At 42.9% G+C, this 22,206-nt stretch overlaps 2 protein-coding genes across 7 annotated transcripts in view; one reads left to right on the top strand and one right to left on the bottom strand.

The window, feature by feature from the left end:
- The window catches only part of SLC40A1 (solute carrier family 40 member 1), a 747,507-nt gene that overhangs the window by 165,297 nt on the left and 560,004 nt on the right, over positions 1-22,206 (top strand). The gene's annotated exons all lie outside the window — the stretch shown is intronic.
- The window catches only part of LOC309844194 (small membrane A-kinase anchor protein), a 75,159-nt gene that overhangs the window by 20,178 nt on the left and 32,775 nt on the right, over positions 1-22,206 (bottom strand). Inside the window, exons 4-5 of one of the 6 annotated variants that reach the window (XM_082690572.1) lie at positions 4,403-4,502; positions 3,024-3,436 (exon numbers count right to left, since the gene is read on the bottom strand). The exons of 3 other annotated variants lie outside the window; for them this stretch is intronic. The gene's annotated coding sequence lies outside the window, so the exon portion shown is untranslated. 2 more of the 6 variants (XM_082690575.1, XM_082690574.1) reach the window with 2 other exon arrangements.

Consider the following 22,206-nt stretch of genomic DNA (forward strand, 5'->3'; position numbering starts at 1 on the left):
GATACCTAGGAATAAACCTCAAAGAGGCAAACAATCTGTACTCAGAAAATGTTAACATACTAACCAAAGAAACTGAGGAAGACATAAAGAATTGGAAAAACATTCCATGCTCATGGATTGGAAGAACAAATATTGTGAAAATGTCTATGCTACTTAAAGCAATCTATACATATAACGAAATCCCTATCAAAACACCTTCAGCTTTTTTTTCAAAGAAATGGAACAAGTAATCCTAAAATTTATATGGAACCAGAAAAGACTTCAAATAGCCAGAGGAATGTTGAAAAAGAAAACCAAAGTGGGTTGCATCACAATTTTAGACTTCAAGCTCTATTACAAAGCTGTCATCATCAAGACAGGATGGTACTGGCAGAAAAACAGACACAACAATTAATGGAACAGAATAGAGAGCCCAGAAATAGACCCTCAACTCTATGATCAACTAATCTTTGTCAAAGCAGGAAACAATGTCCAATGGGAAAAAGACAGTCTCTTCAACAAATGGTGTTGGGAAAATTGGACAGCCACATGCAGAAAAAATTAAACTGGACCATTTCCTTATACCACACACAAACATAGAGTCAAAATGGATGAAAAACCTCAATGTGAGAGAGGAATCCCTCAAAATCCTTGAGGAGAACACAGTCAGCAACCTCTTTGGCCTCAGCCCCAGCAACTTCTTCCTAGAAACATCACCAAAGGCAAAGGAAGCAAGGGCAAAAACTACTGGGACTTTATCAAGATCAATATCAAGAACTATTGGGACTTTATCAAGATCAAAAACTTTTGCAAGCAAAGGATACATTCAACAAAACCAAAAGACAACTGACAGAATGGAAGAGGATATTTGCAAACAATGTATCAGATAAAGGGCTAGTATCCAAAATCTATAAAGAACTTATGAAACTCAACACCCAAAGAACAAATAATCCAATCAAGAAATGGGCAGAGGACATGAACAGACATTTCTGCAAAGAAGACATCCAGATGACCAACAGACACATGAAAAAGTGCTCCACATTACTTGGCATCAGGGAAATACAAATCAAAACCACAATGAGATATCACCTCAGAATGGCTAAAATTAACAAGTCAGGAAATGACAGATGCTGGCAATGACACAGAGAAAGGGGATGCCTCCTACGCTCTTGGTGGGAATGCAAGCTGGTGTGGCAACTCTGGAAAACAGTATGGAGGTTCCTCAAAAAGTTGAAAATAGAGCTACTTTATGATCCAGCAATCACATTACTGGATATTTACCCTAAAGATACAGATGTAGTGATCCGAAGGGGCACGTGCACCCGAATGTTTATACCAGCAATGTCCATAATAGCCAAACTATGGAAAGAACCTAAATGCCCATCAACAGATGAATGGATAAAGATGTGGTATATATACACAATGGAATACTATGCAGCCATCAAACACCCTGAAATCCTGCTGTTTGCAATGATGTAGATGGAACTAGAGGGTATTATACTAAGTGAAACAAGTCAGTCAGAGAAAGAGGATATCCTATATCTCTGATATGAGGAGTTTGAGCAGCAGGGCAAGGGTTCGTGGTGGGTAGGGAGGGAAAAATGAAAGAAGATGGAACCAGGGAGGGAGACAAACCATAGACTCTTAATCTCAGGAAACAAAGTGAGGGTCCTGGGGGTTTGGGGGAAGAATAGGGTGTCTGGGTTATGGACATTAGGAAGGGTATATGCTATGGTGAGTGCTATGAATTGTGTAAGACTGATGATTCACAGACCTGTACACCTGAAGTAAATAATACATTATGTGTTAATATAAAATAAAAAGATGCTGAGCAACTTAAAAAAAATCTTAAAAAAAAAACCAAAACTGTGAGAACATTCCTTAATCACCTAGCCAGTATTTAATGAGTGTCTATTATGTGTTCAGGACCAATGTCTGTAAGTGCTTCCAAACTTACTGAACAAAATAGAGTAAGAACAAGATGATAACTTTCTCAGGCTATAAGTGGTATAGATTTCCAGAGGTCCTTAATTTGTTTATCCTTGCCTTAATAGGTGATACGACCTTTTTTTGTTTATGCCTCTGGCAGCTAAATAAAATGTGAGGATGACTCCCCCCCACCATCATACCCTCCACTTTACCCCAAATCCCAAAACACACAAACACACACCCACCACAGGCATACATAAATAAAAGAAAGCTCTTTTTACTTCGTTCCCTCAATGTTACTTAGGAGCCCCAAAGCACTAAGTATAGGGTGTGTGTTAGGCCACAATTCTGGCACTTTCCTTAGGACTAGGTCTGGCCACTACTGGGTCTTCTATTGATTCTTCAAACAAAAGATTTAAGTTACTGCAGCCCATCACTCTGTGTTGCTTGCTTCAGCACTATGGTGTCCATCCTGAATGCAATGTCATCAAATTGAGCCTGGTGAGTGAACTTCTTGGGAATGTGCCAGGGAAGGTGTCAAAAAAGCCATAACTTGAATATGAGTTAGGTCCAAACACAAAGCTCTAGCCAAAAACTAACTTCTAAAATATGCTCTGGAAAGGAATAAGCGTATAAGTCCCTGAAAGCCTATCTTAAATACTAGATGAACAGAAGTGGTTGTTACTGTAGTCCTGCTTTGTATCATATTCTAAGCCTCTAAGCAGATTTCTAAGGTGTTTTATATCTCAAGTTGATTTAAAATTAACCCTAGCCCTGAATTAATGCAAATCTCTGTATCATTAAAAAATGATACTCTTTAAGAAGCCTTATGCATATATATACACTATTTTTCAAATTTTAATGCAGATGTAATTAATAAATAATTCATTAAAAACATAAGAATTCATTAAAAAATAATGGAGTTCCTAACAATATTTGTCATTATTTGTCCTTATAAGAAAGACCTCTTTCTTACAAGGAGTCCATGAAAATCGGACTTTGAACAGAGGTCTTTGTCCTGGTAATATTGAGAATCAGTGACTTAGACTTTAAACTGATAACAGGATCATATGATACCAGTTCAGGTGGCAAACAGAATAAACTCTACTACTCACACAAAGAAGTAAAAGCTGGAAATACAGTAAATATGATTTTGGCCGGTGTGAAGGTTACGTGAAGAGCGCTACGGTATGGTCTTTGGTCCATCCTCGGGCACACAGACCACACGCAGTGTGCAGCCCCTCGCTTGCAGGGCAGTGTCAGGATGGCTCTTCACGAGGTCACACTTAGGTCCAATGTTCTTAGTGGAGAGCAGGGAGAACGATGCTGTTAAGTGAAAGGCTGATGTCTGAGATTCTCGTGAACCTGAGGAGAGCCGTGTGGTAGGACTTCGTCTGTGAGCAGCGACCTGGGTCAGACGTCATCACACAAGGTGAGCTTCTCTATAGACAACCTCTAGAGTTGCCAGGGAACATGCAAGATGTTCAGTAAGTGTCACTTCCTTTCCTTCTTAGATTGTCCCCTAGAACTAATAGTATCACATTACTTTCAGAGCTTTAGTCACTACTTTAAGATTAAAGGAAAGAGAATATAATCTAAGAATGCTGATAATGACTGTAGTTTTGAATCACTACAGTCATGTGGCAGACCGAAGGCACATATCAGTGTTTCATCGCAGTTACCTCGTCCTGCGGGTGGAGAAGAGAACGGGCGTTTCTCCCGGCCCTTCTGAGCCTGACTCTGGGTGCATGTATGGCTTCACCTAACCAACCCTATTTATGACTGGGAGCACTGAACTTCGCTTTGCAGTAATTCTTCCAGTACTGGAAGTATAAGCCCTTGCAGGAAAATGGAGAGTAGCTTCTGACCAATTGGCTGAAAGAAAACTAGGTGAAGAAGTGATCTAGATCACCACTAAGAATGTAAAACTTTTAAACTTGATATACTAAACTCATTTCTTAGTTATGTCATGCCTTCCCTAAATGACACAGCTGCACTCGTGATGCATGAATTAAGCTAAAGTCTGCAAAATTCTGAAGCCAGTTCCTTAAGCCACTGTTGTTAAATAAAGGTGGGGTGGGGGTATGAAGAACCAGGTAGCAATGGCAAAGTATGTTCTTTGGTTTGTTACAGCTGGACTAGTCTGTAGATCCTGTAGCTGAAACTAGGAATCTGAGCTTGAATCACAACATGAAACCCAAACTAAATGTTCAGTCCTAAACTCACTGCGATCAGAAAATCACGATCCCATCGTCCTTGTATGCTAAGTCAGTTATCCCACAGACTCGACCTCACACTGACTTATAGAATGTTTTCTTTTTAAAAAGGGCTTGCTCGTTTCCTCCCTTCTCCCTGGTATTACTACATACAGATTTTTTCCTTTTAAAACCTAACCCTTTCCTGAGTGTCCGCCTCAAGTACACTTGTTGTATAAAGGCCATTTCACCACCTGATGTTACTCTACCAGGCTCTTGGGCTTCCAGGCTATAGTTACCTCCATCGCTGCACTTTCCCATTCTGCCTTATTTCCAAGTCTGGGCCCAGGCCAGATGGACTCTTGAAGGCGGGACATGGCCCCAGCACTTCTGTGCTTTCTACAAGGAGACGGGTAATAAGCCATTATTATTCATCTTTGCATCCCACTTCTACGTGCATAGCATAATGAAGGGCTTCCGTGAATGTTAATTGATTTAAATAATTTAACTCTACATGTTTGAAAGAAATTTCTTTAGAGGCATACCTCAGAGATACTGCAGGTTCAACTCCAGACCACTATTAAAACAAATATCACAATAAAGCAAGTGCAAAGAATGTTTTGGTTTCCCTGTACATGTGAGTTATGTTGATAGTATACTGTAGTTTACTAAGTATGCAACTGCTTTCTGCCTAAAAAAAACCCAATGTACATAACTTAAATTAAAAAATACTTTGTTAAAAACTGCTAACTACCATCTGAGCTTTCAGCGAATCGTAATCACTGAGCACAGATCACCATAACCAAAAATAATGACAAGTTCGAAATATTGTGAGAATTACCAAATGTGAAAGAAACATGATGTGAACAAATGCTGTTGGGAAAACGGCGCAGATAGACTAGCTCAACACAGGGTTGCTCAAGCCTGCAATTCGTAAACAATGCAGCATCTACAAAGTGCAGTAAAGGGAAGCACCATCAAACAAGGCATGCCTGTGTGCTTATAGAAAGAGCAACAGAGTACATGGGACTGTGAGTTACAAACAACAGTCAAGCATCTGAGCTTTCCGGAGTAAATTACCCACCTATCTCTGTTGCGTTTGGGGTTTCTTTCTTCCTTCTTTTTTTTTTTTTTTTTTTTTTTTTGAGATTATTTTGGTTTCGAGCATAGGAGAGGTGCAAAGGGTGGGGGAGGGAGGTACAAAGAAGCAGACTCCCTGCTGAGCAGAGACCCTCATGCAGGGCCCTATCCCAAGACCTTGGGATCACCCCTGAGCCAAAATCAAGATCCGGATGCTCAACTGACTGAGCTGCCAAGCTCGCCTTTCATCTCTGTGTCTGGAGCCTGCCACACTTCCGGTCCCCTTTACTCTTTCCTGGGGTCTTACTGTGATTTTACGCAACAGAAAGGAGTTGCTTTTCCACATTTTACAAAGTGCACTGCTGTAGAACTGAATGTAAGCAAGTTAAATATCCTGCCTGGGGAAGCACGTGGCCTTGATGACAATGCAGGAGGGACTGCACTGCCGTTCTGGAACTCACATTTTGACTGTGGTGGCTTCAGGGGTCTCACTGCTGTATCACACTGCCTTTCAGATTTCATGGTCTGTGCTACAGCAGATGAACCGTGTATTTATGCAACACTTTACTGTATAAACCCATTCGTCAAAAGACTTGTCTTAAAGGGGAGAGGGTGCAAAGAACACTCCCAAACACAGAGATTACGTAATCTGGTTCAAGAGCGGCCTAACAATTCATGTTGGGAGCTCTAACCCAAATATGCTACTTTTAGAAATCTAAAAGAAATGATTAAAATTGCCAACCAAAATTTACATATAAAATTTTTATGGTAGTCTTTTTATAATTAGAAGAATTGAAAATAACCTACATGTACAATGATATGAAATTTGTTATAGGTCTATGTCTTGGAATATTAGGGAGCTATTAAGTAATAGTGGTAGATAGCCTCTAAATGGCCCCCAGTAATCTCTGCCTCCTGAAATTCCCTCCCATGCCTTGTGTAATTCTCTATCTCTTAGGGCTAATGAGTCACTTCTAACCATAGAGCATAGCAAAAGTGATGACATGTCATTTCCAAGATTAAATTTCAAAGAGAGCTGGTTTCTGTCTTTCACTCCTTCTCTTACTCTTCTGTGTTGTGAGAAGCCCTACGAAGAGGCCCATGAGGCAAGGAAATGAGGGAATCCTCTGTACGGCAGTGCGTGTAAAATTGGATTGTTCCCCAGATAAGCCGTCAGGTAAGATCACAGCCCCAGCTGACACCTGTGAGAGGCCCTGAAGGAGGGGCACTTGGTTAAGCTGCACCCAAATTGCAGATCCACAGAGACTTTGAAATTAATGTTCGTAATATTCAGCCACCTAGTTTTAGGGTAGTTCATAACAAATAGATGATAACTTCTGGGGCCCCTGGATAGTTTAGTCAGTGAAGTGTCTGACTCTCGATTTCCGCTCAAGTCATGATCTCAGGGTTGTGAGACTAAGCACCACGTTGGGCTCTGCACTGGGTGTGGAACCTGCTTAAGATTCTCTCTCTCGTTCCCCCCTAACCCACCCTGCCTCAGATAAATAAATACTTTTTAAAAGAATACTTAGGATGCCCTTGAACGGACGAACGGATAAGGAAGATGTGGTCCATATACACTATGGAGTATTATGCCTCCATCAGGAAGGATGAATACCCAACTTTTGTAGCAACATGGTCTGGACTGAAGGAGATTATGCTCAGTGAAATAAGTCAAGCAGAGAGACTCAATTATCATACGGTTTTGCTTACTTGTGGAGGATAAGGAATAACATGAAGGCAATGGGGAGATGGAGAGGAAAAGTGAGTTGGGGGAAATTGGAGGGGGAGACAAACCATGAGAAACTGTGGACTCTGAGAAACAAACTGAGGGTTTGGGGGGGGGGGCTGGGGGTGGGGGGGGGTGAGCCTGGTGGTGGGTATTGTAGAGGGGATGCATTGCATGGAGCACTGGGTGTGGTGCATAAACAATGAATTTTGGAACACTGAAAAAAAAAATAAAATAAAATTCGGGAAAAAAAGCCAAATAGTAAACAGAAGTTTAAAAGAAAAAAAAAAAAAAGAATACTTAGTAACATGAAAATATAGTCATATTTTAAGCTTTTAAACTACTAGTCAAATGGGTTATTTATGGCAAAACAAAAAACAGACTTTCAATAACAAAAATACTGTTTAAAAACATGTGCTTTATACTCACATATTTGTTATTTGAACTAGTAATTTCCTACAACATTACTATTCACTGAAAATATTTTCAAAACTGTTATAAAGCCTATCTTGTAATATCATATAATTTTTAAGTATAATTATTAGCTAAGAAAAGATACCAAACATGGAAAATATTACAATCTGCCTCCTAAAATATGATAGAAAAGTTTACAAAGATTAGAAGATTTATCCAAATCTTCAGAACTGATAATTTTTAAAAGCAGAAAAACATACATGTGTGATTCTAGTTTTTAAAATTTATATGATTTTAAAAGAATAGAGCTAAATACAGGAAAACATAAACAGTTGATCTTTGGATGGTGGGATTATAAATAATTTACATTTCCTCTTTATGCTTTTCTCTCCCAAATTTTTTCAAATACCCATTATTTTTATCAGAAATAAGTCTTTTTTTAAAAAACCAAACTTATAATTTGATGAAATATGTTTTAGTTGCTTCAAACCCAGATTTAATGCTAATATGAGATTCACTACTTTGTGAAGAAAGAACAGCACTAACCCACCAATCCAAGTGCTAGTACTTGGATTAGCTAGTAAAAATACTCAAAAGGACTATAATACATCTAAGTAAAAAAAAAAAAAAAAAAAAAAAAAAAAAGCCATCAAACTAAGTCAAATGAGAGTGTTAAACTAATGCAGAATTGGTCAGAACCAAGCACAAGTTTGTGAGGAGATATGGTAGATGCCTCCCATGGCAGTGGTTCCAAAATATCAAGATTTACAAATTGGAATACTAAAAAGCTGAACAACTCCTGTATTTCCCATAAATTCAGTATTTATCATCTGTGGTTTACCTAAATATTCCCGAATCTTACATTCTACCCTACCTATATAAACTTTGGGGTCTGCACTGTTCTATGTGGAGTGTATACTTTGCCTTTTATTAATCCTAACACTTTACGTACAGGAGGAAGGGAAAAGTTGTATGAGATTTGAGGGTTTGGTAAAATTATTTTTTTGTGTGTGTGAAACTATTTCTCATTTTGTTAGTGCAGACTGTTAGTTCATCCAAGATCCTGACCAAGTTTCTTTAAAAAAAAAAAAAAAGACACCTTGATGCTCTCAGTGAAGATGACAGAGAAGGAGGATCTTAAGCTCATCTCATCCTATGGATACACCTAAATAACCCATACCTCAGTAAGAGTAACTCAAAAAATGACCCAAAGACTGGCAGAACAGACTCCTCACAGCTACACATAGAGAAGAGGCTACATCAAAAATGGTCGAAATGATGGAGATGGGGTCAGGAACCAAACTGACCATAGGAGAAAGGGACACCACTCCAGGCATGGAGAGGGAAGAGGAAAGACCCCCACCCCAGGCACCTGAGGCATGGGGACCCACCCTGGAGAGAAAAATCCTCACAATATTTGGCTTTGAAAACCAGAGGGGCTTACAATCAGTGAGGCTTAATACCTGGAACTTTCAAAATCAGCTGGCTTGGGTCTGGGAAACCCAGAAGGATATAGGACACTGAGTCCTTAACCTTAAAGAGACAGCACAAGTAACAGCCTTGACATACAGCACAGAAGCAGCAGTTTGAAAAATGCCTCGGGTATATAGGAAGGAGATTTATTTACTAATCTCAGAACACATACTGGAGGGGCAGGGATCTTTAAGAGACTTCTCTAGGAACAGAGCGCTGGCAGGCACAATTTTCCTCCCTTATCCCTGATACACAGCCACCTGTGGGAACCAACATAAGCATTCTCTAACCTGGATTGCTAATAGCATGCTCCAATCTTGCTTTCTTCTGCAGTCCCATTCTCTTCAGCCCATCCTCCACAGGAGTTCTGCAAAGGGCTCAGGTCTTGTCCCACAACAGACCAGTGTAAACCTTGCTAACACCGCCTGCCCCATTCCTGCATACACATATGGACCTGCCCCACTCAACCTGCTCTGAGCAGGAGTCCATCTAAAGCAAAGTCCAAGCATGGCACTGTGCAAGCAGCCCCAACAGGAGCCAGTGCCACTGCAAAGAGACTTCTGTCCTGGCAAGAAGAGAAGATAACCACACACATCAGTCCAAGTGAGAAACCAGCAGGGCTGGGGAAGTTAGCTGGTCTGACTAAAGGCCCCACCTACCAACAAAAGCCTGCAGTTTGGCTGCAGTAGCAGCCCTGACAAATGTCTGATTTGACCCAACTCAAGTTCAAGGTGGCCCCATACTGAGCCACTGATAACAGAGGGACCAAGCCCTGCCCACAACAGGCAAGGAGAGCTTGTAGGTAACTGCACTGAAGTGGAGGCGAATGTGGCTCAGCCACAATAGTCGGGTGCATGCAACACACACAGGAGACACCCCAGGTTCAGGCAAACAGGGAACACTGCCCTGCAGGACACTATAGGACCTCTTCCCCATAATGCCACTACTTTGATGATCAGGAGACATAGCTCACTTTCCTAACACACAGAAACAGACACAGAGAGTTAGAAAAAATGAGGAAACAGAGGAATATGTCTCAGATGAAAGAAGACAAAATCACACCAAGACAGCTAAGTGAAATGGAAATAAGAAATATGCCTGACATTCTCTATCTATTAAAGTAATGGTCATAAAGATACTCACTGGACTTGAGAAAAGAGAGGAAGATTTCAGTGAGATCTACAACAGAAAGCATTAAAAAGAATGAATCAGAGATGAAGAACTCATTAACAGAAATCAAAAATATGCTAGTAGGAATAAGTAGTAGACTAGAGGAATCAGAAGAATGGATCAGTGACCTGGAGGATGGAGTAATGGAAAGCAATCAAGCTGAACAGGAGAGAGAAAGAAGACAAAAAGTAAGAATAGATTAAAGGAATTTAGCAACATCATCAAGTGCAACAACGTTTGCATCACAGGGATTCCAGAAGGAGAAGAGAGAAAAGGGGGCAGAAAATTTATTTGAAGAAATAATAGCTGAAGACTTCCTGAATCAGGGGAAGGATACAGAAATCCAGATCCAGGAGGCACAGAGAGCCTCCAACAAAATCAACCCAAGGGGCTCTACACCAAGACACATAGTAATTAAAATGGCAAAAAGTAGTAATAGAGAATTTTAAAAGCAACAAGAGAAAAGAAAACAGTTACATATAAAGGCACCCCCATAAGGCTATCTGTTGATCTTTCAGCAGAAACTCTATCTGCCGGAAGGGAGAGAACATGATATATTCAAAGTGCTAAGAGAAAGAAAACAAAACAAAAAAACCCAGCAGCCAAGAGTACTCTATTCAACAAAGCTATCATTCAGAATAGAAGGAGTTTCCCAGACAAACAAGTTAAAGGAATTCATGACCACAAACCAGCCCTACAAGAAATGTTAATGGTGATTCTGAGTGGAAAAGGAAAGGCCATAGTAGGACTAAGGTAGGAAGAACAAAAGCAATAAAATTAAGTATATCTATAAAAAATTAGTTAAGGTAATCACAAAAGGTTGTAAAGTATGACACCATTTAGCTAAAATGTTGTAGGTGGGGGAAGAACTAAAGAATGGGTTCAAACTTAAGCAACCACCAACTTAGTATAGATTGCTGTAAGCATAAGATGTTATACATAAGCAAAAATCAAAAACCAATCATAAATATACAAAACATAAAGAGAAAGGAATCTGTGTATCACTAAAGAACGCCAATTAATCATGATAGAAGAGAACAAAAGAACTACAAATACAACCATAAAACAAGTAACAAAATGGCAGTAAGTACATACTTATCAATAATTACTTTGAATATAAATAGACTAACTGTTCTAATCAAAAGACATAGGGTGACAGATGGTAAAAAACCGAGACCCATCCATATGCTGCTTACTGGAGACTCATTTCAGATCTAAAGACACATGCAGATTGAAAGTGAAGGTCTGGGAAGGAATTTTTTTTTATTAATTTATTTTTTAAATATCTTTTCAGTGTAACAGTAATTCATTGTTTTTGCACCACACCCAGTGCTCCATGCAATCCGTGCCCTCCTTAATACCCACCACCTGGCTCCTCCAACCTCCCACCCCCTGCCACTTCAAAACCCTCAGGTTGTTTTTCAGAGTCCATAGTCTCTCATGGTTCACCTCCCCTTCCAATTTCCCTCAACTCCCTTCTCTGGGAAAGAATTTATCATGAAAATGGATATGAAAGAAAGTCTGGATAGCAATACTTATATAAGTCCAAACAGACTTTAAAACCAAGACTGTAATTAGAGACCAAGGAGGACACGATCTAATCATAAAGAGAATAATCCAACATGAAGATGTAACAACTGTAAGTATCTATGCATCCAACACTGGAGCACCCAAATATATAAATCAGCTATTACCAAACATAAAGTAATCAACAACAGAATAATCATAGGGGATTTTAACATCCCACTTAAATCAATGGATCGGTCATCCAAGCAGAAAATCAACAGAGAAACAGTGACTTTGAATGACACATTGGACCAGATGAATCTGACAGATTCAGAACATTCCATCCTAAAACAGAATACATATTCTTATCAAATGTACATGGAACATTCTCCAAAATAAGTGATACATTAGGCCATAAAACATGTCTTAACAAATTCAAAAGGATCAAAGTCATACCCATGCATCTTTTCTGACCACAATGCTATGAAATTAGAAATCAACCACAAGAAAAAATCTGGAAAGAGCACAAGTAAATGGAAGTTAGATAACATGCTACTGAACAATTAATAAGTCAACCAAGGGGCGCCTGGGTGGCTCAGTGGGTTAAAGCCTCTGCCTTCAGCTCAGGTCATGATCCCAGGGTCCTGGGATCGAGCCCCACATCAGGCTCTCTGCTCAGCAGGGAGCCTACTTCCTCCTCTCTCTCTGCTTGTTTCTCTGCCTACTTGTGATCTCTGCCTGTCAAATAAATAAATAAAATCTTAAAAAAAAAAAAAGGTCAGCCAAGAAATCAAAGAGAAAATTAAAAAAAATACATGGAGACAAGTGAGAATGAAAATACAACAGTCCAAAATCTTTGAGATACAGAACAAGCTGTTCTAAGAGGTAAGTTTATAGCAAAGCTGGCTTACCCCAAGAAGTAAGAGAAATGAGCAATGGGCCTTTACACCTTAAGGAGCTAGGAAAAAAAAAAAAACAAACAAAACCCAAAACCAGTAGAAGGAAGGAAATCATAAAGATTAGAACAGAAATAAATGAAATAGAAACTAAAAACCAAACCAAACCAAAACAAAAAAACCCCAATAGAACAGATCAATGAAACCCAGAACTGTTTCTTCAAAAGGAACAATAGAATTGATAAACCTTCAGCAAACTCACACAATAGAGAATGAGAGAGGACTCAAACAAAGTCAGAAATGAAAGAGGAATTGCAGGGGTGGTTGAATAGTCACAAGTCAATCAACATCAATAAGAGAAAGAGTAAAACCATATGATTATTTCAATAGATACAGAAAAAGCATTTGACAAAGGACAACATCCATTCATGATAAAAACTTAGTAAGTTTAGAGACAACAAAGCTCAACATATTAAAGAACATATATGAAAACCCACAGCTACCATTATACTCAATGGTGAAAAACTGAGAACTTTTACTCTAAGGTCAGGAACAAGACAAGGATGTCCACTCACCACTTCCTAGCCACAGCAATCAGAGAAGAATTAAAAGGTATCTAAATTGGTAAGGATGAAGTAAACTTTATTTGCAGTTGACATGATAGTGTACAAAACAAACAAACAAACAAACAAAAACCCTAAAATGGGCACCTGTGTGTCTCAGTTGGTTAAGCATCTGCCTCCAGATCAGGTCATGATCTCAGGGTCCTAGGGTCGAACCCCATATCAGGATCCCTGATCAGCAGGGAGTCTGCTTCTCCCTCTTCCTCTGGTCCTCCCACAGCTTGTGTACTCTCTCTCTCTCTCACTCTCTCTCAAATAAATAACTAAATAAATAAAATTAAGAAAAAAAAACTCTAAAGTCTCCACCAAAAAACTGTTAGAACTGAAAAATGAATTCAGTGGGGTTGCAGGATACAGAATCAACATACAGAGAAATCCAATGCATTTCTATACACTAAGTAGTAGCAGTAAGAGAAATTAAGAAAACAATCCCATTTAACATTCCACCAAAAATAATAAAATACCGAGGAATAAACTTAACCAAAGAGGTAAAGACCTGTACTCTGAAAACTATAAAACACTAGTGAAAGAAATTGAAGATGATACAAAGGGAAAGACATTTCATGCTCATGGACTAGAAGAACAAATAATGTAAAAATGTCTATACTACCCACACAACAATCTACAGATTTGATGTAATTCTTATCAAAATACCAACAGCATTTTTCACAGAATCAGAATAATCCTAAAATTTCTATGGAATCACAAAAGGCTCCAAATAAGAACAGCAATATTGAAAATGAAGAACAAAACTGGAGGTATCACAATCCCAGATTTCAAGGTATACTACCAAAGCTGTAGTAATCAAAACAGGATTGTTTGGGCACAAAAACAGACACATAGATCACAGAACAGAATAGAAAACCCAGAAATAAACCCAGAAGTAAGGTCAATTAACCTTTGACAAAGGAGGCAAGAATATCCAAAGAGAAAAAGACAGTCTCCTCAAAGATGGGTACTGGGAACACTGGACAAGTACATGCGAAAAAATGAAATTGGACCACTTTCTTATACCACACACAAAAATAAACTCAAAACAGATTAAGGACCTAAATATGAGACCTGAAACCATAAAAATCTTAGACAAGAGCACAGGCAGTAATTTGTAACTTGTCTGACATTGGCCATAACAACATCACTAATCATCAGGTAAGTACAAATCAAAACTACAATGAGCCACTACTTTACTCCTGTCAGAATGGTTAAAATTAAAAACACAAGAAACAACAAGTGTTGGCTAGGATATGGGGTAAAAGGACGCCCTGGGCACTGCTGATGGGAATGCAAACAGTTTAGCCACTGTGGAGGCTCCTCAGTGTGCAGTTTCCTCAAAAAATTAAAAACAGAACTATCATATGATCCAGTAATCTCACTACTGGCATTAACCCAAAGAATATGAAAACACTAGGGGCGCCTGGTGGCTCAGTAGGTTAAGCCGCTGCCTTCGGCTCAGGTCATGATCTCAGGGTCCTGGGATCGAGTCCCGTATTGGGCTCTCTGCTCAGCGGGGAGCCTGCTTCCCTCTCTCTCTCTCTGCCTGCCTCTCCGTCTACTTGTGATTTCTCTCTGTCAAATAAATAAATAAAATCTTAAAAAAAAAGAATATGAAAATATAAAGATATATGCATTCCCATGTCCATTGCAGCATTATTTATAATTAGCTAAATTGTGGAATCAACCTAAGTGTCCTTCAGTGGATGATGGACAATGGAGTGTTATCCCTCCATAAAAGGAATGGAATCTCACCATTTGGGTGTTACCATCCAACATAGATGGATGTAGAAAGTCTAATGCTGAGATAAAGCATTTAGAGAGTGGCAAATAACAGATGATTTCACATATATATATATAGTATTTAAGAAACAAAACAAAAAAGAGACGAAAAGTCAGACTTTTAAATTATAGAGAATTAATGGTTATGAGAGGTGAGGTAGGAGGGATGGGTGAAATAGGTAAGGGTGTTAAGAGCACATAGATCATGATGAGCTCTGAGTAACACATACCCACTGGTAAGGAAAAACAAAACATTACAGAAATGCAGCAGCTGTTCTGCTGTTGTTACTGTAAGATCATTACTGAATTGATAATTAGGTAAGAAGAAGGAAGACAAAACTGAAAAGGAAGGAGAAGCTGGCCTTTCAGCTGAGTGTCTTAGATAACCCATGCTCCCATGTTCTGAGCGGCTTCCCCAATCCCAGTCATAAAAGTCTAACCCACAAGAAACACATGAGATTCCCCCAACCTCAAAATCTTGCACAAAAGTGGAAGCCATATTCTGCAAAACAATCCTGAAAATGTAAATCCTCGTGTAATTCTATTACAATATGAATGCATCTCTTCCCACTGGGACGGATGGTACACTTGTCTCTCTCTCTCACATGCCCACGAGTTCATGGATGTAGAGACTCTGCCTTACTCAAGCCTGAACTTTAATAAGTGGTTTCTAGTCGAAGTTGATCTCACACACCTAAATCTTGGTCATTTTAATGAATCAAATTATCTTAACTGACATTTTTCTGAATCATTAAATTTTTTTTTTTTTTTACCTCAAATGCCATTATGGAATTTGAAAGTCAGAGTTTGAGTTAGAGATGTCAAAATATGCCACAACGATAATAAGGGCTGTTTTAAGCCAAAGGCAATTAGATCTCTGTACCCCCTTTTTGTGAAAAAGCAGTTCCCTTTGTAAAGCTGTCTCTACCTCCTTGACTGGGAGAAGAACCACTCCAGATACAATTCTTATCACCTGAGATCTTTCATTTGCTTAACAAACCTTATGAAACAGTCCTTATTTATGATATATTTCCATATATACGGTCACTTTCCATAACTTACCTCCAACCCAGGAGTCCCAAACCCCTTTTCCCTTTGTCTAGCCTCTTTCCCACAATTTATCATCCTTTCTTAAGATGATAGATAAGTCTCCCATTCTGTTCCCCTGAAGCACACTTCTCTGTGATGCCCATGGATACATGGGCCATTGTTGTCATTTTTTTCTGCCTGTTAATCTATCATCATTTTGATTTGCAGACCCAGCCAAAAGGGTAGAGGAAGAGCTTTTCGCATCCCCTACAGATTCAAGATTAGTCTTTCTGTTACATAGTGAAACCAAATACTTAGAGCAACTAGGAGGCATAAATAATAAATTGTCTATTAAGTGCTCTGCACTGAATTAAATTCCAGACAGTAGTATACGTACTTCTGAATACTGAAAAGAACACTTATTCTTATGTGGAGACATGGGAAAACACAGTGTTCAATCCATTCAGACTCTAGGTCAAAAGATCATGAGTTCAGAAAGTTTTGCTCCTTAAAGTTTTATCATTCTTTCTGGATTCATATACCACATTCCTAAGGAGTCATTTATAGAGTTCCTGTTTTCTGTAGCGGATGGTGTACTATTTCAGGGTGTGGTTGGGGGTTGCGGATGAGTTGGAGATAGAGCTGCATCTAATTTAAACATTTTTAGAGCCCTCTTTTTACCTAATGGATTTCATTTCTCACTAACCCCAGGAAATTTCCTCTCCATTAAGTTATTCTTCTTTCATGCACACACCCATGCTCAATTTTCTTCCCCTGGCTTCCCTTGTGTTGAAACACACCACTTTTCCCTTATCTGCACCCAGCATTCCTTCACTCTTCCCTGCTTAAATTAAATCTCTACTATCTCCACATCTAGAGAAGTCCCATCTCCTTTGTGCAGACTTCTGGAACTCCTCCAACCCTTACTCAGAATTCTCTTTTCTAACTGATGGTTTAATTTTTAAGTGCTGTCTCCTCAAATGAAATTAAATATTCCTCAAAGTAGTAGTCATTTCTCCTTTTGTTAATTTGCACAGAATAGTTCTTATATCAAGGCCCTTAATAAATGCTAATTAAATCTTGGCTATTTGTTAAATAGCCATGTGCGTCAATGTGTATTAGATGTTGGGAATAAAACTGTGAACTATAAGAGTTCTATTTCTTTCAGGACACTTAAAAGCAAAGTTCACAAACTCAAGGTAGTGTTGGGCTAGAGTCTTACTTGGCCATCACAGTGTTTAAACTGTTCTGAATGAGAGTAGTTCTAAGCCGGTATTCGCTCCCCGGTTCACAAGGCTCTGTCACTCCCTTGTGTCTAGCACCTAGCCAGCTTTCCTAATGCATGTCACCGTAAGCCCTTGTAAAACATCTGAAGGGGAGAGAACCCATGACCCAAATTAGCCACTTTGCAGGTAGATTATTTTGAGCTGAAGGCAATTAAGACCTAGCAGATTCAAGAAAAACTCTGAACTCTCCTTTAAATACTCCAAAGAATTGAGATAGGGAGGCTGGTTTAGAAAGAGGCTGTCACCAGAAATAAATGTTATGTGAATGACCTATCTATATGGCAGATAAACACCTAATCCGCAAATATCTGCTCTTCTGATCATCCTGTCAGTTACCCTCCTCTCCTTTGACCTCAGGTCACTATCTCGTTCCCTGGCTCGGGATGGCACAGAAGCCTCAACTGCCCAACTGGTGACTGGGTCTCATACTCTTATAGGGCTCCTCTATGGGTCAAATGAAGCTTGTTTTTTCCCTGTTAATCTGTTCTATATCAATTTATCAGCCAAAGAACCTATAAGGTCAGAGAAAAAAAAATTTCCTAGCACATCCTTAATTTCACAACTTTTCATTTATAAGCAATAAATTAAGTCGCAAAGAACAGGCTCCTCCTATCTCAGACACTGACTCGAGTCATTTACGACTCCCCCAACTATCAACATCGTAATTTCGGAATGACTGGTTATGTTTCCCACCATGAACTGCTGCTACCTGCTGCTCCTAAATACATGTACTATGCAAAACAGGATCCAGTTAAAAGAAAATTCCCGAATCCAAGGGCAGATGGTATATTAATTAGAAAACAACAACAACAACAGAACTTCTCAGCAACTGTTTCCCTTTCTTAAAAGCAAATGATTTTATGCAGCAAAGGACAGAGAAACCTCATTAAGAGAGAACCAAGGTACAAGCAGAAAAGGTCACTTTATAAGAATTTATGTCTTCAAATTCTAGTGACTTATATTCCATGGAGAGCTTGCAGATGGAAACACAGAAATATTTTGATAACCTTTGGAAAACATGAAGAAGGGACATCTCACAAAACTAGAGACTCAAACACTTTTTTTCCCCAGTTTTTTTTTCCAAAATCTAAAACAGAAGGAAATTAGAATCCCTAGGTATTACAGATCCGTTAGTTTAATACTGATTTCTGGCAAAATTCAAGGTTTAATCAGTAAACAGGGACTATTTAGATGGAAAAGACCAGGGATTTCTAGAAACTAGAAGTTCAGTAAGAATTAGTCATTTTTAAACTAACACCATTTACTTCTGTGATAGATTCAGGATACTCAAGATGTTTATTTTTAGCAAAACATTTGATTAAAATTTTCCTCATGTCATCTTATGAAGAAACCGACCTACAGGTTAGAAGAGTTTGATTACTAGGGAGGACGTGCTAATGGAGTTCAGCTGACCACTGTCTGGTCTCAGCAATATCTCCCAAAGGCCAACTATGTCCCCAACCAGGACTGCACCTGGTACTTTCAGTACATTACTTTCAATTCTAACAAGCACCCTGAAAAGCAAATGTTACTAGCCTGATCCCATTGATATGGAAAATAAGTTTCTCAAGGTCACAAAACTAGTTAAGTATCACTGGCCAAGCTCTAAAACCTGCCTCCAGAAGTTCAGGACCATTTTCCACTGTGCCACACAGACTTCCACAGGAGTCTCCATGGCAAAAGGAACTGTTTCATGTATTATTAATGACTTGAATGTCTTGAGAACAAACCCACCAAATGTGCAGGTGACATACAACTGGAAGGAACAATTAATATGATGAATGCCACTGTCAGGACTGAAACATATCTAGCAAGCTGGAAATTGGAGAGAGACTTAAAGTTAACAGAAGAGAAAAAAATGTTCACGAAATTTTTAAGGATATAGTTAAAAAGTTAGTAAAGCCTACCTTGATAGCAATGTGTGTGGGCCGGGGGTGGGGGGAGAGGCTGGTGGTTGGTGAGAATTTTAGTCAACCATGGGGTATTTACTCCATAAGACATCAAGCATTATGGGACGCCTGGGTGGCTCAGTTGGTTAAGCAGCTGCCTTCAGCTCAGGTCATGATCCCAGCCTCCTGGGATTGAGTTCCACATTGGGCTCCTTGCTTGGCAGGGAGCCTGCTTCTCCCTCTGCCTCTGCCTGCCTCTCTGTCTGTGCTCGCTCTTGCTCCTCTCTGACAAATAAATAAATAAATAAAATCTTTTTTTAAAAAAGAAGACAATTAAGCGTTAGATGGTTTAGTTTGAAGATGGAAAGTCATTGCACTCTGCACTGTTCAGGTTAGATTAGATTATGGAATTCAATTTGGGGCTAAGGATTTTCAGCACAGAGAAGGGTCTTAAGGAAGGAAGGAAATATAAAAGCAATGATTAGTGATAACTAATACTTACTGGCTTCTAGGTACTCTACTAAGTAGTGTGTGTATATTATCTCTTTCAATTCTCACAATAATTCCACGGGTAGCTAGAGCCTCCGAGCATTCCCATTTTATAGACAAGGAAGCTGAAGCTCAGGGTTCTGAAAGGCTATCAGGTAAGGGGGACAAAAGTCTTTACTCTGTACTACTTTAGACTTTTCATTTCTTATCTATTTCTTGGTCATAGACTCTTCAGATGGACGGAAGTTTTAGAGATCTTTCTGCTGAAAAATGTTCCATATAATTCCACAAGCTGGAGGACTACTGGCTAATGAGTAACAGGGCCAAGGAAGCCGCTGTCGTTTCAGCGCAAACAAAGCCTTCCTGACGGTCACGGAAAGAAGGGGGTACCGCAGAGGTGGTGAGCTCCCCGTCACTGCCCGCGCGATGGAAACGCGGCCTGTCGGGCATCACTGAAATGGGCGGGAGGCTGGTCTGGTTTCACCTCCATCTTTCGCTACAAGACGGTGGGCCCGATAGGCAATCCGGCGATTTCTGTTCAGTGGCAACACAAGAAGTTAAAACCTGCAGATACTGGTTTTCCAGCCCATTTTGCTGACATGTAGACGGGACACTTCATAGCGTCGTTCTCCGTCTACGCCTGGCAGCCGGATCGCGGACGTGACCGCGACCTACCCCGGAGGAAAAGGGTCATATTCAACCGTGGATCGGGGCGCGACTTACATTCGTTCTCCGTCCCGGCGCGTCCTCGGTCACAGCAGCAGACGCCACGCGCCGGACCCGCGAGCTGGAGTCCGGGACGGGCGCCCCCCCGGCTCGTCCCCGTGTGCCGTGTGGTCGCGCACGGGCCGGGGAGCGACAGGACCGCGGCACCAAGCCCCACCGTCCCGCTGCTCCGACCCTCAGCCGGCGGCCGGGGCGCCTCCAGGTCCGCTCGGGTCCCCACGTGCCCCGCGAGTCGCCGCAGGCGCCCCCCGGCTCCCCCCCCTCCTCAGGGCCCGGCGCGAGCCCGCGCTCACCGTGGTCGCCGGGCGAAGGGACAGCGGGCGTCCGGGCCAGCGGCGGGTCCGGTACCGAAGCCTCCGTCCGGCCTCAGCGCGCGGCGAGGACGAACCCGCGGCCCCGGGGGCTGCCGCTCCCCGGGCTCGGGGCTGCCGGCCGGGGCTGCGCTCCTCCGGGAGGGCGGCCGGACGCTCTGTCCGCGGCGCCGGTCCCCGAGGCCGCCCGGAACGGCGAAGCGCACGGCCGCGCCCACACCGACGGCCCCCGCGCCGGCCGACCCCTCCCGTCACCCGCGCGGCGCACGGCCGGGGCAGCCGCGGGCCCGGGGAGCCATCGGCGCGGGGCGGGCTGCGGCCCGCGCGGTCCCCGAAGCTCCGGCGCCGCCTCCCCGCCCGCGCGCGGCTCCCTGGAGCAGCGGCGCTCGGAGGACGGGCTGTCCTTCGGCCCGGCTCCGCGCCCCGGGCCCCTCCTCCCGCCGCCGCCGCCGCGCCCGCCGCGCGCTCCTCGCGGGTTCGCGCCCCGCACCAGCCGCCGGGCCCGCGGGTGGCGGACGACGGGCGCTCGGCTCCCGGGCGCGTCCTCCGCGGCGGCGGTCAGGTGGGCGGGCTCCGGGCGGGGGCTCCGGGCGGGGGCGGGGCCACCCGCGCCCGCGCTCCCACCCCCGCCTGCGGCTTCCTGCCCCGCGGGAAACCAGACCCCAAAGTTCCCGGAACGCGGGAGCGAGCAGCCCCCCACCCCGGCCCGCGTCTGAGCCCGCGGAGCTGCGGGCTGCGCGGGGCTCGGCCCGGGTGACCCGAGGGGCTGCCCTGAGGCCTGGGCGCGGGCCGGGCCTAGCTGGCTGGGGGGACGGGGCGGGCGCCGGGAGCTGTGCGCTCCCCGCGGCCTTCCCGGTGACGGCCCCCAAACCGCGGGGCCCGGAGCCCTCACTGCTCGCAGGGGCGCCGGGGCTCGGCGCTGCCCCTGCTCGCCCGGGACGGTGCGGAGCCTGGTTCAAGAGCCCGCGGCTGCTCGCGCTCCGCTCCGGAGACACTCAGAACCGGGCTCGGGTTCGCTCCTCAGAACACAGCACCTCGGCGCAAACCCGTCTCCGCTCCTCCGACCGCGGATGTCCCCCGCGACGGGCCAGGGCCGGCGGTGTCCTGCCGCACTGGCCCGCGGGCCGGCCGGCTCCGAGCGGCGGTAGCAGGGACCGCGGCTCCCGTGCGTTGCACCGCGCGCTGCTCCGCGGGGTCTGCGCCCGGGGACACCCTGGGGGCCTCTCGGACCCCGCGGCTGCAGGACGCCGAGAACGAGCCGAACCGCCCCACGACCCGGACACCAGCCGCCCGCCAGCTCTCGGGACGCACACGAGCATCCCTGCGCCCCCAGACCCCGGAGCCCTTGACGGCAAAGATCGGACAAGGTGTACGCAGCACCTGCCGGATTTCAGACGAGCCGCGCCTTATTTACTGCTTAATTAACTACAGTGACTGCGCTGTACAATACGGGAGCCCCCGAATGTGCCTTTCGGTCGTGAGAACGTGACTAGTGGAACTGGAGCGGGTGGGAACACACCCACACGGATCCGGCGGGCAAGCGTCCCATTTTAATATAAGGAAACTGACGGCACGAATACCAGCAAATCCTTAGTTCTACATATTCCGGGCGTCTCATGCTGACTAATTAGGGTCAAAAGCAAGGAGCCACCTTTAGGCGGGCTTCTCACGACGGCATCTCGTCGCTTGCTCTCCTGCTTTCCCAGCAC

Source organism: Mustela nivalis, assembly GCF_964662115.1.
Source record: "Mustela nivalis genome assembly, chromosome: 11".
Taxonomy (NCBI): Eukaryota; Metazoa; Chordata; class Mammalia; order Carnivora; family Mustelidae; genus Mustela; species Mustela nivalis.